The following is a 13,078-nucleotide window of genomic DNA, read 5'->3' on the forward strand; positions in this document are numbered from 1 at the left end:
ATTGGCAGCAGGCAGGCTGCACACTGGAAAAATAAGGAATTGGACACTTTTAGCTGCTCCTTCCTACCTCCAGTAACAGGTTGCTGGGCAGCCCTGCCTTGGGCTTTGTTCAGCTGAAATAGGTACAGAGGGGCTGCAAATGGTCACTGAGATGGATGAACCTTGTTCCATTGTCACCCTCTGGTCTGGTTCTGTCTCTCAAATCTTCCTGTTCCCTGCTAAAGCACAAGAGAATTTAGTTTCAGTGTCAAAGCATTCATTCCATGAAGCTAAGCCTTGGATGGATTTGGGTAGGTATCTTCACAGATATTACTGGATGTTCAGAGGATAAAGCATATCTGCATTCTATGGAGAAAGACAGCTGGGGATGTTCTGCAGTCCCCCTGCTATTTATTTAATTTATTTAACATCTTGACAGTAAAACTGTTGGAACTAGGTTTGCCAAAGATTCTTATTTTGCTTCCAACTCATCATCTCCTCCTCGACCTGTCTAAGAAAAGCATTCTTGGCATGGCAGAGGCAGCCCTTGATCCCACTGCTTTGCCTTTGAAGTTGGGTTCTCCAACATGATTGGTACATAGCCAGGAAAGAAAAAACAAAGTCTGGTACTGCCAGTTGGCTGCACATTCATTGCACAAAGGTGGTATTGAAGGAAAAACTTCCATTTCACAGAAGAAATAGTGGGAGGACAGTATTGTTGCTTCTGTTTACATTACCTGATGCAACACGGAAGCTGCATTCAAGATGAAGGCCCAGGTGTGCTCTGTGCAAACTCACATTGGCAGCCAGCTCCTGCACTAATGGATTTAATACAACAAACAAGTCCATACCACAGTCAGGGTTCTGCGTTTCTTAACACAAGGTGAGATCTACCATGAGCGTACCCTGGCAGTGTTGGCTTCATCATAGAAACTACCTGCATCTTGTTTCCTTAGTCTTAGTCAACCTGCTGAAAAAAATCCTCTAACACTGATAACATAGTTGGTACATGCCAACTTGTTAAATACATGTTGTTTGGAGCTGTTTGCTAACATATATATATATACACCTATAATTGCCTTATCTACATTGGTTTATACTGTTGGTGAATTAACATCATGTAAAAATAGTAATTGAAATGGTACCTCAGAAGTACCAGTGTGATCGTTCCAAAGTATGACAAAGTCCTAGTGAGCTGGGATCCAGAACCGCTTACCTTGGTGAGAGCTTTGAAACACCCCTCTGTGGTGCTGGCATTGATCTGTCTTGACCATGGCGTAGACATAACACTGGGTGAAACCCTAGCAGAGACACTCAAGAAGTACTGTAGGCAGGAAACAACCAGGGGAATGGATGAAAAATGGAAATTAAAATAAAGCAGGTCTTTCACGTAGAATCTCTTTGAGGTATTGATGACACTGGCTTAGCCTCGTGCCTGCAAGGAAATTGTGGAGAGGTAACAGGTGTTGGTTTGACTGGTGTCCTGCGGCTCTGTGGGTGCGTTGAGGGAGAGGGGTCGGGGTGTTTTCTCTTTCCATTCCGTGGTGCAGGAAGGATCTCTTCTGTCTAAGTGCCTTATACTGAGCGAGGTCATATCTACTGCTTGGAAACCACTCTTTAAGTGATCCAGTGTACCAGTTAGACTGGTACAAAGCTGTTTTCTAGATAAGGCTAAAAATTCCCAATGAAATTCCCAATGTTCAGTTAATACAATCTTAAACAACCCCTCTGCATTTGGTCTAAGACAAATTTTGGCGAGAGCATTTTCAGCCACAGGGCTCAAATACTAACAAGACCAAATGGCATCTTTTTTGTAATGGTGGCAGCCCTTTTGTTCTTCTGATTTATAACAAGGATTCCTATGGGCTTCTACAGTCTCCTCCAGAGAAGTCTGAAGCAGTGTGTGAGCCAGAGTGTGGTTAATCCTTGCTCAGTTCTTGACCGGAAGTATCAGAGTTCTACTCAAGCTTTGTTTTCTAAACATTACCTTTACTAACTGCTGCGCCGAAGTGGTTTGGTTGCAATATTAACAGGCTGCGAATCCTTGGTGTCCTAAAACTACCACTGAAAATTTGTCTTTTGGGGCTTATGATAAAGTCTTCTGGGATTTTTTTGGTCTTGATGGCCTTTTTTGTTTTTCTCTGGTTTGAGTAGGAGGCTCCAAAGTGATTAATCTAGTAGTACTTTTTTATTAAGGTGCATCTTCTGTGTGAGATGTCATAGCTGTGTATTTCATGCAAAGGCAGTATGTGGGTAAGTCAGCGGAAATATTATATCTAAACCACAGGCCTTGGGGCCCTGTATGTTGTCCTCAGTGTTTAGGAAGCACTTTGTAAGCATCAGCTGAATGTCAAGCTGGTCCTTCAATTGGTATAGCCAATTTTGGAGGAACAACTTACTTTTCTGCAAGCAAAAAGTACTGTGCCTATTCACACTGAGCTTGCAATACATACAAGTCTTTTTCTGTGACCACTCAAAAAATAGGGAAAAACTTCTCAAAAGTAGTTACTTGGGTTTGCCGGCCATAGAAGTCTGGAGCTAAGATGGACTCCAGCCTACCAGAGCTAGGGATGTAGAAGGTGGGATATGTGGATACCTCTGCCCGTTGTGTTTCACTGTTGGTTGCTGAGCTTGGCTGCTGACCCCCTACTTCCAGCAATGATTTGTCATCAGGCTCCTGAGAGCAGGGACCCCAGACAGTGCTGTCCTCAAACATTTTGCAATCTCCTCATTGTCTGTGATGCAACCCACCCATTGGGAAGCCGATAACCCTGCTGCTGTGGTTTATTCTCATCTCCTGGCATGGAGGTCTGTTCCTATGGTGGTGAAGCCCCGAGAAAGCATCCACTCTGCTTTCAGGGGGAGGAAGGCTGTCTCTGTATGAGGAGCGTGCTGCCAGCATCTTGAGTTTCAACCTTTTTTGTCGCCTTGTTGCACCATTACAGCTGTGCTCTATGGAAATCAGAGATCCATGCTTGAGAGAAATAGGGCTGCCCATGTGTCATGTCATTTAGCATGCTGAAGACTGCATGATAAAGGAGGTTCACAGGCACAGCAGTCTTCTGGTGCTTGAAAACCCATCTGGGTTAAATGCTGTTTGGATCTGTTGTGAATTCAGACTTCCAGCCCAAAATGAAAAATAAGACCTCGGGGAGAAGTGTCTGGGTGACATTTTGGATTGTGCTTATGAACTAGTGGGGGTAGAAAATCTGCTAAAGACCCGGGAGGCTTTAATAGCTTGGATGATGATTTACAGCTGGTTTATTCAATGATTTATAGACTGCTCCTTATCACAGAGGCAGGATACAAAAACTGAATTTAATAAAAGCGCACAATTCTCATTTCTTTCTCAGAAACTTATAGACGGAAAGGACATTCCACAGTAAACAGCAGTCTCTTCCCATCATCTAACCACCCCCCTCACACAAAGATTCAAGACTACAGAGCACAGCCAGCACTGCCTGGGCATATCTCTTCCCATATAATTTCCATAATACAGCCCTTTCCTCCGGCTGTAATGCAGACTCCCTAAATATACAGCCTGTTACCATAATGCTACATTCCTGCTCCCCCCGTCTGTGATAGGCACCTCAAAATAACACACAAAGACTTTACTCTCAAGAGTCCCAAAGGAAAGGATCGGGTTTTTCTGGCAGTGGGAGCTCCAGATCTTCATGCACGCTCCAGCTGGCTGGGGCAGACCAAGATGGGATCGTCTTCACGTGGGCTCCAAGAGTGCTGAGGAGCTGATGGGTGTTGATTCAGAGTCTGTATCCCTACAGGTAGCAATTGCATCAACAATCTTATAAATGGGTGAGGAAAGTGAGCTCTGGATCAGAGGAAGGACACAGCTGAGGTCACCCTGATCTCATGCTTTGCCTGCTAGGCCATGCTACTTCCTCACAGCTGACCAAACCCCTCCTTTGAAAACTTCATCCCTACCCTGGGAACCATCAGAGAAAGTCTGGAGTTTCCCAGTTGTGGCTACTGATGCTACCTCCAAGTACATGCTCAGCTTCTGTGCTCACGTCCCTCATGTATCTCCACTGGCATTGGTACCTAGCTCAACCTCAAGTCATGCAGGCATCAGCACCATCTGCTAATAGAAAAAAAATGCATTTCCACATGGTACTTCTCTGCTAGGAAGCCTAAAACACTGTGTAAACAGGAATTAAGCTTGGATCATCCCAGTGTAGTGAGTCATTTTCATTAACCCTGTTTTCAGAATAATACATTTGGGTTCAGAGATGTTAGATGACTTCTCCAAACAAAACCATGAGAGGGCCAGGAAGAGAACTCCAGGATCCTGATGCTCCCATCCCTGCTAGAAGCTGCCTTGGCCCCTTCTCCTGCTATGATACAATAGCTGCGCTGGTGGTAGCCAAGAGGAGATGGAGGAGTAATGCCATTCCTTTCCTAAATATCATTGTTGCTAAGTATTTCCCAAGTGCTCTAATCTTTCCAGCTATACTGTGATTCTTTGATTTCTCCTCCTGTCCTCAGTAATTGTTTTTTTGCAAGTAGAAATAGCCTGAGGCGGAACTGGAAAGCAAACAGGATCACACTGAATAAATCCATCTTCACAGTTCTTTTTTTGTATACGCCTTTATATCAGTTAGGTTCAAAGAAAGTATCTCCTTACTCCGCCTGGACTGTTTAGTATTTTTTATTAACAAAGTCCTCTTTTAGGCTGTAGCCCATTGAGGTTCATTAATCAACAATTGCCATGAAGTGAAAAATTCTCAAACTTCCAAAAATCTTTTTCTTGGAGTGAGTTAATACTAACAATGAAGTTTTCCTTGGCTAAATGTCCCCTGCTTTGATGTGTCTGGGTGAGAAACTAAAAGCCACAAAGGTGTTATAAACTGGGCACCGATCACAGATTTAGACAGGCTGGTATGTGCTTTTAACCAATAAATACATATAGTATAGCAAGAATTAGGGGCGGGTTTTGTGTGAGAGAGAATTTTTGGCATTTCAGTGATTTTCTTATCAGTTTTTCATTAGTGGAACTATTTTTTTTTTTTTTTAAAGAACAGCAAGTTCTTCTCAATGTCTTGAAAATGGCACTGAATCTGGTCACCCAAACCCCGTTCCTAGAGTAACATTAGTTTACGTTATTTCTGGCAGGAACGATAATACAGCTCTTCTTAATTTTGGGAGCAGGCTGTTATTGAAACATAAGCCTCTGCAGTTTTGAAAGCTTTTGAGTACCTCTGGAAGCCCTGGCGCGGTGAGCTGTATTGGCAACCGGGAGATGTGACCCTGTTCAAAGGTCCATTCCTGGGGCCAGACCTGGCAGGAGAATGTGCCGCTGCCCTTCATGGGGTGCAGAGCTGATGTACAGGGCTTTTTCACTGTTGTTACTTAGAGTAGGTAATTTTTTATAACAACACAGGCAGAGAAAAAGCTTGGGGGTTACTTTTGAGAGTGTAAAGTCCTTAAATCTGCTCAAGGTTGCCTCCCCAAATAAAGCCTTGCTCCTGAGACCAGTAAAATAAATAGGAAGACTCCCACGGCTTTCTATGGGCCAGTGAATGGGGACAAAGGACCTGAGAGCAGTCAAGCTGCTTAAGTGCTGTTTCAGGCTGGCCAGATCCATGCTCCGAAGGTCAGGAGGAGGCAGAGCATTCCACAAAACCAAGATTGCAGAAGTATGAGCACTGCCCCTCCAGTGCCTACAAACCACAGACTCCAGCAGTCCTCTGCCCTCCAACCGAAGAGAGTGAGAAGTTTTGTACTTCACCGACATGTTCCTCGGCTTTGCCTTGACTGCTGGAATTGTTCTGACAGCGTGAAGTTATTGCTTGCATCATCTTTCCATGGCAATATTGTTATTTTTTAACCTACTATAAAAAGCGAGCAGAAATAAGAGGCGCTGCTCTGTCCTGCATAAATAAGATGTAGTGTTTACCATTGATAATAGTTACCAGGGTGCTTCTTCCTCCAGTGAGTCTGAAGTGGATAAAATCATCCAGCTTTGTTTCTGTTTTTGTGTGCGTCTATTTTTGTTTCTTACATTTCAAATTACTGTATTTTTCTAACAGTTAAAGACTGCGTTTTGCACGCATAGCACATTCTATAAAACCCTTGGAAAAAAAATTGGCAGCGTGAATTCTCTCTCCAGTGGGGTTGGAAGGATTTTAAAGTCTCATGAAGGAAAGACCATGCCAGCTTTCTGCATACAAATTCTGAAATAAGTAGTGGTGATCAAATAGCTAATGTGCAAGTTTCGCATGCGCGCACACACACACACAGAGGGAGTACCAGCCGTCGGAGAAAAACAAGGCTTATGAACAAGAGCTTGTTTCTTATCTCACATCAGCTCATATTCAGACAGAGTAAATATTTCACTGCAGTAACAGGTCTAAAACTTGTAGGGTTACGTGAGCGAGGCCCATACGTTCAGCCTACGCTAAGGAGATGTGTAGGGTGCATCGGTGGGTTCTCCCTCCAGCTCTGCTGATTCTTTATTGCACGGAGGTGGGTGAATCTCCATGGGCCTGGTGATGTCCCCTTGGAGATCCACAGGAATCTCATGGGGAAACATAAGGAGCTTGCTCCTTTTAGTGTTTTGTGCTTTGTTAGGGCCAGTTTGGGGAAAAATAGGATAAAATGAATGGGAGTGCTGCCGACGTGTCCCATCGCTTGAAAACTTATTGCTGAGATGTAAGTAGCAGTCAGTTAATGATTTGTACCCATTTAATAATTTCAATTCAGTAATATTTAAAACAAATCTAATGGAAAATAGACAGGAGTTCTTCCATAGCTGGCAGGATTACTCCACCATTGTCCTTATTTTTGTATCATTTTAATGAGGCTGTTTTTCCACCCTGTTTCCACTCTGTTGGTTTGCTTTCCCTGAAGAGAGTAAACAACTCTGTGCAGGAAGGTGATCCGAGTTCCACTGTTAATAATTTGGGGCTTGAATAAGTGAGAAGTGCTGTTTACAGAGGAAAAAAATAGATAAATACAAAAATCAGAAGCTCTGTTTGGCATTGCAAACAAAAGTAGCCCAAAAATAAACAGGCCTAGCCTGCAGAAAAGAGGCTCTGAGGGGAAGTGGATGCCAACTGAAGAGGGAGATGTAAAGAGCGTTTCCTATTTGGTTTAGCAACTGCAGACTTTTGTCTCCAGTCTGCATGCATTTCCTCCAATGATTCATCATAAATGTGGATTTATAAATAAACTCCGCCTTGGCCTGGCACATTGATTGCAGGCTGGTTACTTAGGGGGGGAAAAAAAGTCATACTCCCCATTTTTGAATGATACCTGTGTGGCAATGTGTTTTTATAAAACTGTTTCCAGGCTGTTTATTTTATTTATGTTGAGGGATTGTGACTCTGAGAGATGGGACCTGTGGTTTTCTTATTTCATCTGAGTAACGATTCATTAAAGAGCTTATTTCAGCCAGCCCCGTGTTATGCTGTCCGTGTTGTACACGTCCAGGGACTTGGGTTTGGAAACCAGTCCCCAGCCTTGGCCTGAGACGGCGGGAGGCTGGGAGCGGCGAAGCCGGGTGTCTTTGGGGGCTGGAGAAAGGTGTCATTTAGAAGACTGTCTCTTTAGCGGTTTCCCCAGGAACGTGGGGTACGACAGTGGTTGTCAGGAAGGCAGAGCACGAGAGGCTGAGCAAACCCACAGTGGTTATCCCTATGCATTTTTGATGTTTGTTCAAAACAGCAGCCCAGGAAGATTCCCATAGCGATGTCCAAGAGAGACCCTAGTGCAAGGCTTCTTGTAGCAAAGCCAAGTTGCAAGTTATTTCTCCCTCCCTTGAACTCCGGCCTTGAACCTGGCCTTGCAGCCTTACCCGCATGGGAAGCTGCCACAAAATAGCCTGGAAAAGTTTTAACAGCCGTGCTGTAATTCCGTGGTTCATTAGCACTCCAGAAAGCCAGTGCAATTGCACTCGGGCTGTGCCCTTGATGGTTTGGGTCCGGATCCCTGCCAACCCAGCCCAGCTATCTACACCATAGACCCCTCAGACCTGGGGTCTACCATCTTCTCCCCCCAGAGCTCTGCACATCTCCTGCCCCAGAGACCCTTCCCGTCTCTGCTGCCTCCCCAGCCCCACAGCGGCTGTGCTGGTTGCTGACCAAGCTTGCTGGCATCAGTCCTGGAGGGCCACCAGCAACCCCAGCTTTCTTTCCCTGCCTTGCTCCTGTAATACTCTTATAGTACTCATCCTGTGGGATCGCTTTTGCAGACTGAGTACTGGGAGGGGGTCAGTTTGCACATAAGAAGTGTATCTGAAGAGCCTTTGTGGAGAGCAGCAAGGTTTGATGCAGCTGGGAGGAGACTACATCAGGTGGCTTAGGCTGAAGTAAGCTTGTGGTCAAGTCTTCATATAGGCACATACCCTCATGTGCTGTTTTCATGGGATTGGAGTTGGGTGTCACTTTTCCCAAGGAACGTGCCATTCTTTTATGCCAGGTGCTATACTGAATGCTTCACATTGAAGTGTGTTGTACTGCCAGATGTGTGAGTGGCATTCAGGAAACAGATCCCTAAAATTCTTCTGATGGTAATACCAGCATGGGCATCCTTCACACAAAGCTACGGCTTAGCCAGTTGCTATTTAAATATCTCTCCCTTGGAATGAAGATGGAGGAGCAGTTAAATAAATGTAAATAGTTTTTAAGAAAAAGAGCTAGTCAATAGTAAATGTTCTTAGCTCTTTTTTTACAGGTCTAATCCCGAGCATGTTCAGAGCACTCTTGAACTCTTCCTGACTTGTAGAGCCGTGGCAAAATCTGCAAACCAAAGGGCTGCTTTCTGTGCAGCCAGTGTAAAGGTGCAACACAGAGAAAACAAAGGCAAGGCAGTCTCAGACTCTGCATAGCACATGATTCTCTAATAAAAAATGCTTGGCCTCTTCTCAGGAATAACATGGCCATGCTTGTAGCTCCAAAAGAAGCCTTGAATGATATTAATACATTCATTAGAACAAGTTCAAAGAAAATCATCTTAATTAGCTTGCCTGGCTGAAACTGAGGTTCATTAATCTAAAGTAGATTAACCTGATGGTAATGCCATTAAAGCTGGCTGGGATATTAATGAAATATATGCAGTTGCAGAGAGCCCAAATGTCCTCCTGCCAGTCGCGGACTGATAAAACTGCCGGCGTTTTCTGCAGTTCAGGATGTTTTAAGGAAGACCTGCTTATTTTACAGCCGCCGCCCTAGTTCTGTAGCTCAGCCATGGCCTTGCTTTTGGGACACGTTAAAAGGGGGAGAGCATCCCACAGAGAAACTCAGGAAAACAACTCGCTTTAGCCTTTTGTGCAAAAAACTTGCTAGAGCAGAGCGTGCACGTGCATGTTTGGAACAGGTAGGGATTTGCCCATGCAGGGAGCATGCAGGCTTTTTATAAGGCAGACTGTAGCGCAGGACTTTTAGAAAATTTGACCTGCTTTTCAGATATATGTTGGTGCACAGTACACAGTAAGGATCTAAAAGCTTCCAGAAACCCAGTGAAGACCCAGAGGGCTTAAAATGGCCTTCTACTTCTCCCCAGGCTCCAGTATTCTTAATCTCAACTCTTTTTAGTCTTTGACACATCATTAAAGTGACAGTTCAAGAACAGCTCTGAGATCAAAGGCCTGCAGAGCTTCTATCATGTTGCAACGCTTTCGGCAACTCTTTCTCCAGGCCTGCCTCTTAACTCCCTCCCTCCAGCCAGGAGGTTGGATCGCTCTTGCTGAAGGCCAGCAGCAGCTGGCATCGCTGCCTACGTCCCATCCCGGCCCCTTGGTCTTCTCAGGGCTCTGCCTGTCTGCTGGGTCACTCCGGGTTTCGCTGGACCAAGGCTCAGCCCAGCCACTAAATATGGAGTATTCGCTAATTCAGGTGTATGTGCGCTACCGAAACAACTTCAGGTTTGGGCATGGCCGTATACAAATATATACAAATCCAAAATGCAAATAGGGAGGATTTGCAAAATCAGCTCTGATCTGGAGTGCCAAGAGAAGACATGGGATGGAGTATGAGATGGGGAAATGGGGAGATCAGGGAGATCTCCCAACTCTTCCCTTGGCATGTCGTGCCGCTGCAGGGAAACCTGTGTATCTGCGGGAGAGGCTCCCGGGTGTTGCCACGTGTACCTTCACCGTGTCTACACATTTCATGCTGTAATGTGCCCAGTGTCCAGCATGCGATACCGCCTGTGCCGAGCAAAGGAAGCCCAGGCATCCCTAATTTTCTGTATACATACCCCCCGCCTACCTAAGTGTTGAGTAAGTTTTGCAGCTTCATTGATATACAGTTGTAGAAAGCTTTGTGATCCAGAAGTGAAATGAAATATATATGCACACACTATTGTTCTTAGGACAAGATCTAAGGACATTCCTTCTGCAGCAGCGGCTCAGACGTGGATTTTCAGACACGGAGGACTGAGCTCTGCCAACCTCACCTCACTCCATTGCCTCTCCGTAATGCTGAATATTCGGTGACTAAGTGTCTTTCTCTTGTTGCACCGTAAAATGCTGGGCTGGCGCACAGCTTATTTACAAGGTAACACAGTGTGATGCATCATAAAGACACTTTTGAAGAATTTCTGTTATTAAAAACTGCCCATGGAAAGAATTAGGTCAGGTGTTTACAAGTCAAAGCTTTGGGCATAATTAGGTGGAAGGCAGCAACCTTAGAAAGGAGGGTTATTTTCCAGCCCTCCAAGAAGCATGTAGTAATGCGTATGTTAGCAGCAACCTCTCATCAGTGAGTTTCCCACCTCCTTACTGCAGAATCTCTTACAGCCATTGCTTTGGGGATGGGGAAGAAAGCAGGGCTTAGAAAAGTCTCCAAAAATGCAGAACCCCCTGAGCAAACCTGTTGATGCCCGGGCTTTCTATAAACAGCCGTCAAAGTCCTCTTAAGGGGGCTTCTTGTAAATACAAGCTCTAGCTTGCTACTGCTGCGCTGCGAGGGCGAATTCTATACTACCTTTGAGGGAAGAAAGTTGTTTTCTTTTTTTTTTTTCCCTGAAAAAAAAAAAAAGGCCACTTGTTCCTGGTGGCAGAGCGTGTGTGTGGAGAGGAGGGAGGGGACAGGGCGCTGGCTGTTTGTGCACTTCAAGCAGAGCGACCTCCTTGAACCCCACCATGCACAATGATGCTTTCCATGGAAAGTCTGGCAGTATTACCTTTGGCAAGGGCTGAGGGAATATTTTTGGAAGCTTTAAAATGCTCTGTGGAACATGCTTCATTTTTGTTCATATACAGTATCTTTATATTTATTCAATAAAAAAAGGTTTCTGTTTTGCTGCAATTGGCTGCCTGACCCTTCCCCTTCAGCTCTTCTCCAGCAGCGCCCAGGGTGTCGGAAAGGCTGATCCTCCTGGGACGAGAAAAAGATCAGGCCTAAACCATCAGCCCCTGCCATATTGTACTGGTTAAAACTCAGTTGCCCCCCTCTCCTAAAAGTTTGTTTAAAGTGGTAAGAATATAACCTGTTCAAAGTGAGACCTCCAAGGGCCTGGTTCCCATTTGCATTTAAGCCTTTGTGCGGTGCTGGAGCAGGGTAAAGGGGCCCTCTGTCCTAAATGGGAATCAGACCCCACATCTGCGTTTTTCAAAGTGTCCTTCCTTTCTGCGAGCAAAGCCAGGAAACGTCTCTTGAATGGGAAAGGGACAATTAAAAAAAAAAAAAAAAAAAAAAAGTTGCAAATCAAGGTTCGCAGGGCCTGATGGTGTATGGCGGATAAGTGTCCGGGCTGGCTCCCTGGGATCTCACCCCGGACCGCCCTGCAGAGAGGTTGAGGTGTAAAACAGAGGAGGCATTAAACCCAGTTTTAGCTTTGGGGTTGCATTTGGTAGCTGGAAAGAACAGGCTATGAGCAGGAATGTGGGAAGGCAAATAGATATTAGGGCATCCTAAGAGGAGTTTTCATAACTTTTTATTTTATTAGATTTAAGAAATAAACGCGGTCTGCTGGCTCTCCCTCCCTTGGGTCAGCTGTGATGGCCAAACCAGAGCGATGCCAGGAGGGGAAGGTACCCAGTGCCACCAGCCTGAGCACCCCGAAGCAGGCTGGGAACGGAGCAGGACACGTGGGGAGGCCATACGCCGGCCGGGCTCCGAGCTGGCTCACGCTGCTCTGCACCAGGGTTTTTTTTCCATGTGTTTTGGTGACAGCAGATGCAGGCAAAGACAGGACTCTTAGCAGTTGCTTTAGAATTAGCTCTTCTTTTATGTTTTAAGTATATTTGGCAGCGCTTTAGGAAGCAAGGGAAGCATTTGTGTCCCTGTGATACAGATAGCAACAGGACGGGATCGCAGAGCCGGCTGAGTCACCATCAGGGCCAGATGCAGAACCCGCTGTTCCTGGCTCCCGGGCCGGCGGGATGCATGTGCCTGCACGCTTTCCTTTTCCCGAGGGGTGGGAATTGAGCAAATTGCACCCTGTGCGACAGCCACAAACCCTCTGAGCTCAGAGGGGGGTCAGGAGGAGGCTCCTGCCTGCCGAGCCTGCCACCCATGTGCTTTCCAGCCACGCTCCTGGCTGAGACGGGCTGGAGCTGGGGCTGCCTGCCTTTCCCCGAGCCGCAGCACGCTTCGCGCCGCTCTGCCTGATTTGTCTAGACTGGGTGAGAACTTGGCCTCGTGCAAAGAGTTTACAACCTGGATGACGGGCGAGTCTGGTCTTGACTGTGGTTTGTAGCCGTACAAGCGAAGGAGACTGGCTGTCTCTTCTGCAGAGGCCTGTAATCTTCAGCAGGCGGGTAATCGCCCTTTGCAGATAATAGCACAAACAGATTTGCGAGGGGTGATCACCGGCGTACAGGTGACGTGGCTCTGCTGCTGTCCTTGGGGCGGCATCACAGGGTCTGTGGGCTAAAAAGCACCTTGGAATATCCACTCATCCATCCCCATCACAGGGCAGAACTTGAATCTGGCTGATGTGGCTCTGATATGTTCTTGCAAATATCCTGTGATGGAAATGATAATCCTTTTTATAATTGTTTAATATCTATCCTGAATCTTCCATGCTGTAGTTTTCCTTGTCCTGCCTATCCTGGACACGGAGGAGGGAGTACCCAAATAAGATGAGTACAAGCATCTCCTCTGTGCCTATGCCAGTATTGAGTTTGCAGGTTAAA

The sequence above is a fragment of the Balearica regulorum genome, chromosome 12, assembly GCF_011004875.1.
Source record: "Balearica regulorum gibbericeps isolate bBalReg1 chromosome 12, bBalReg1.pri, whole genome shotgun sequence".
In the NCBI taxonomy this organism is placed as follows: Eukaryota; Metazoa; Chordata; class Aves; order Gruiformes; family Gruidae; genus Balearica; species Balearica regulorum.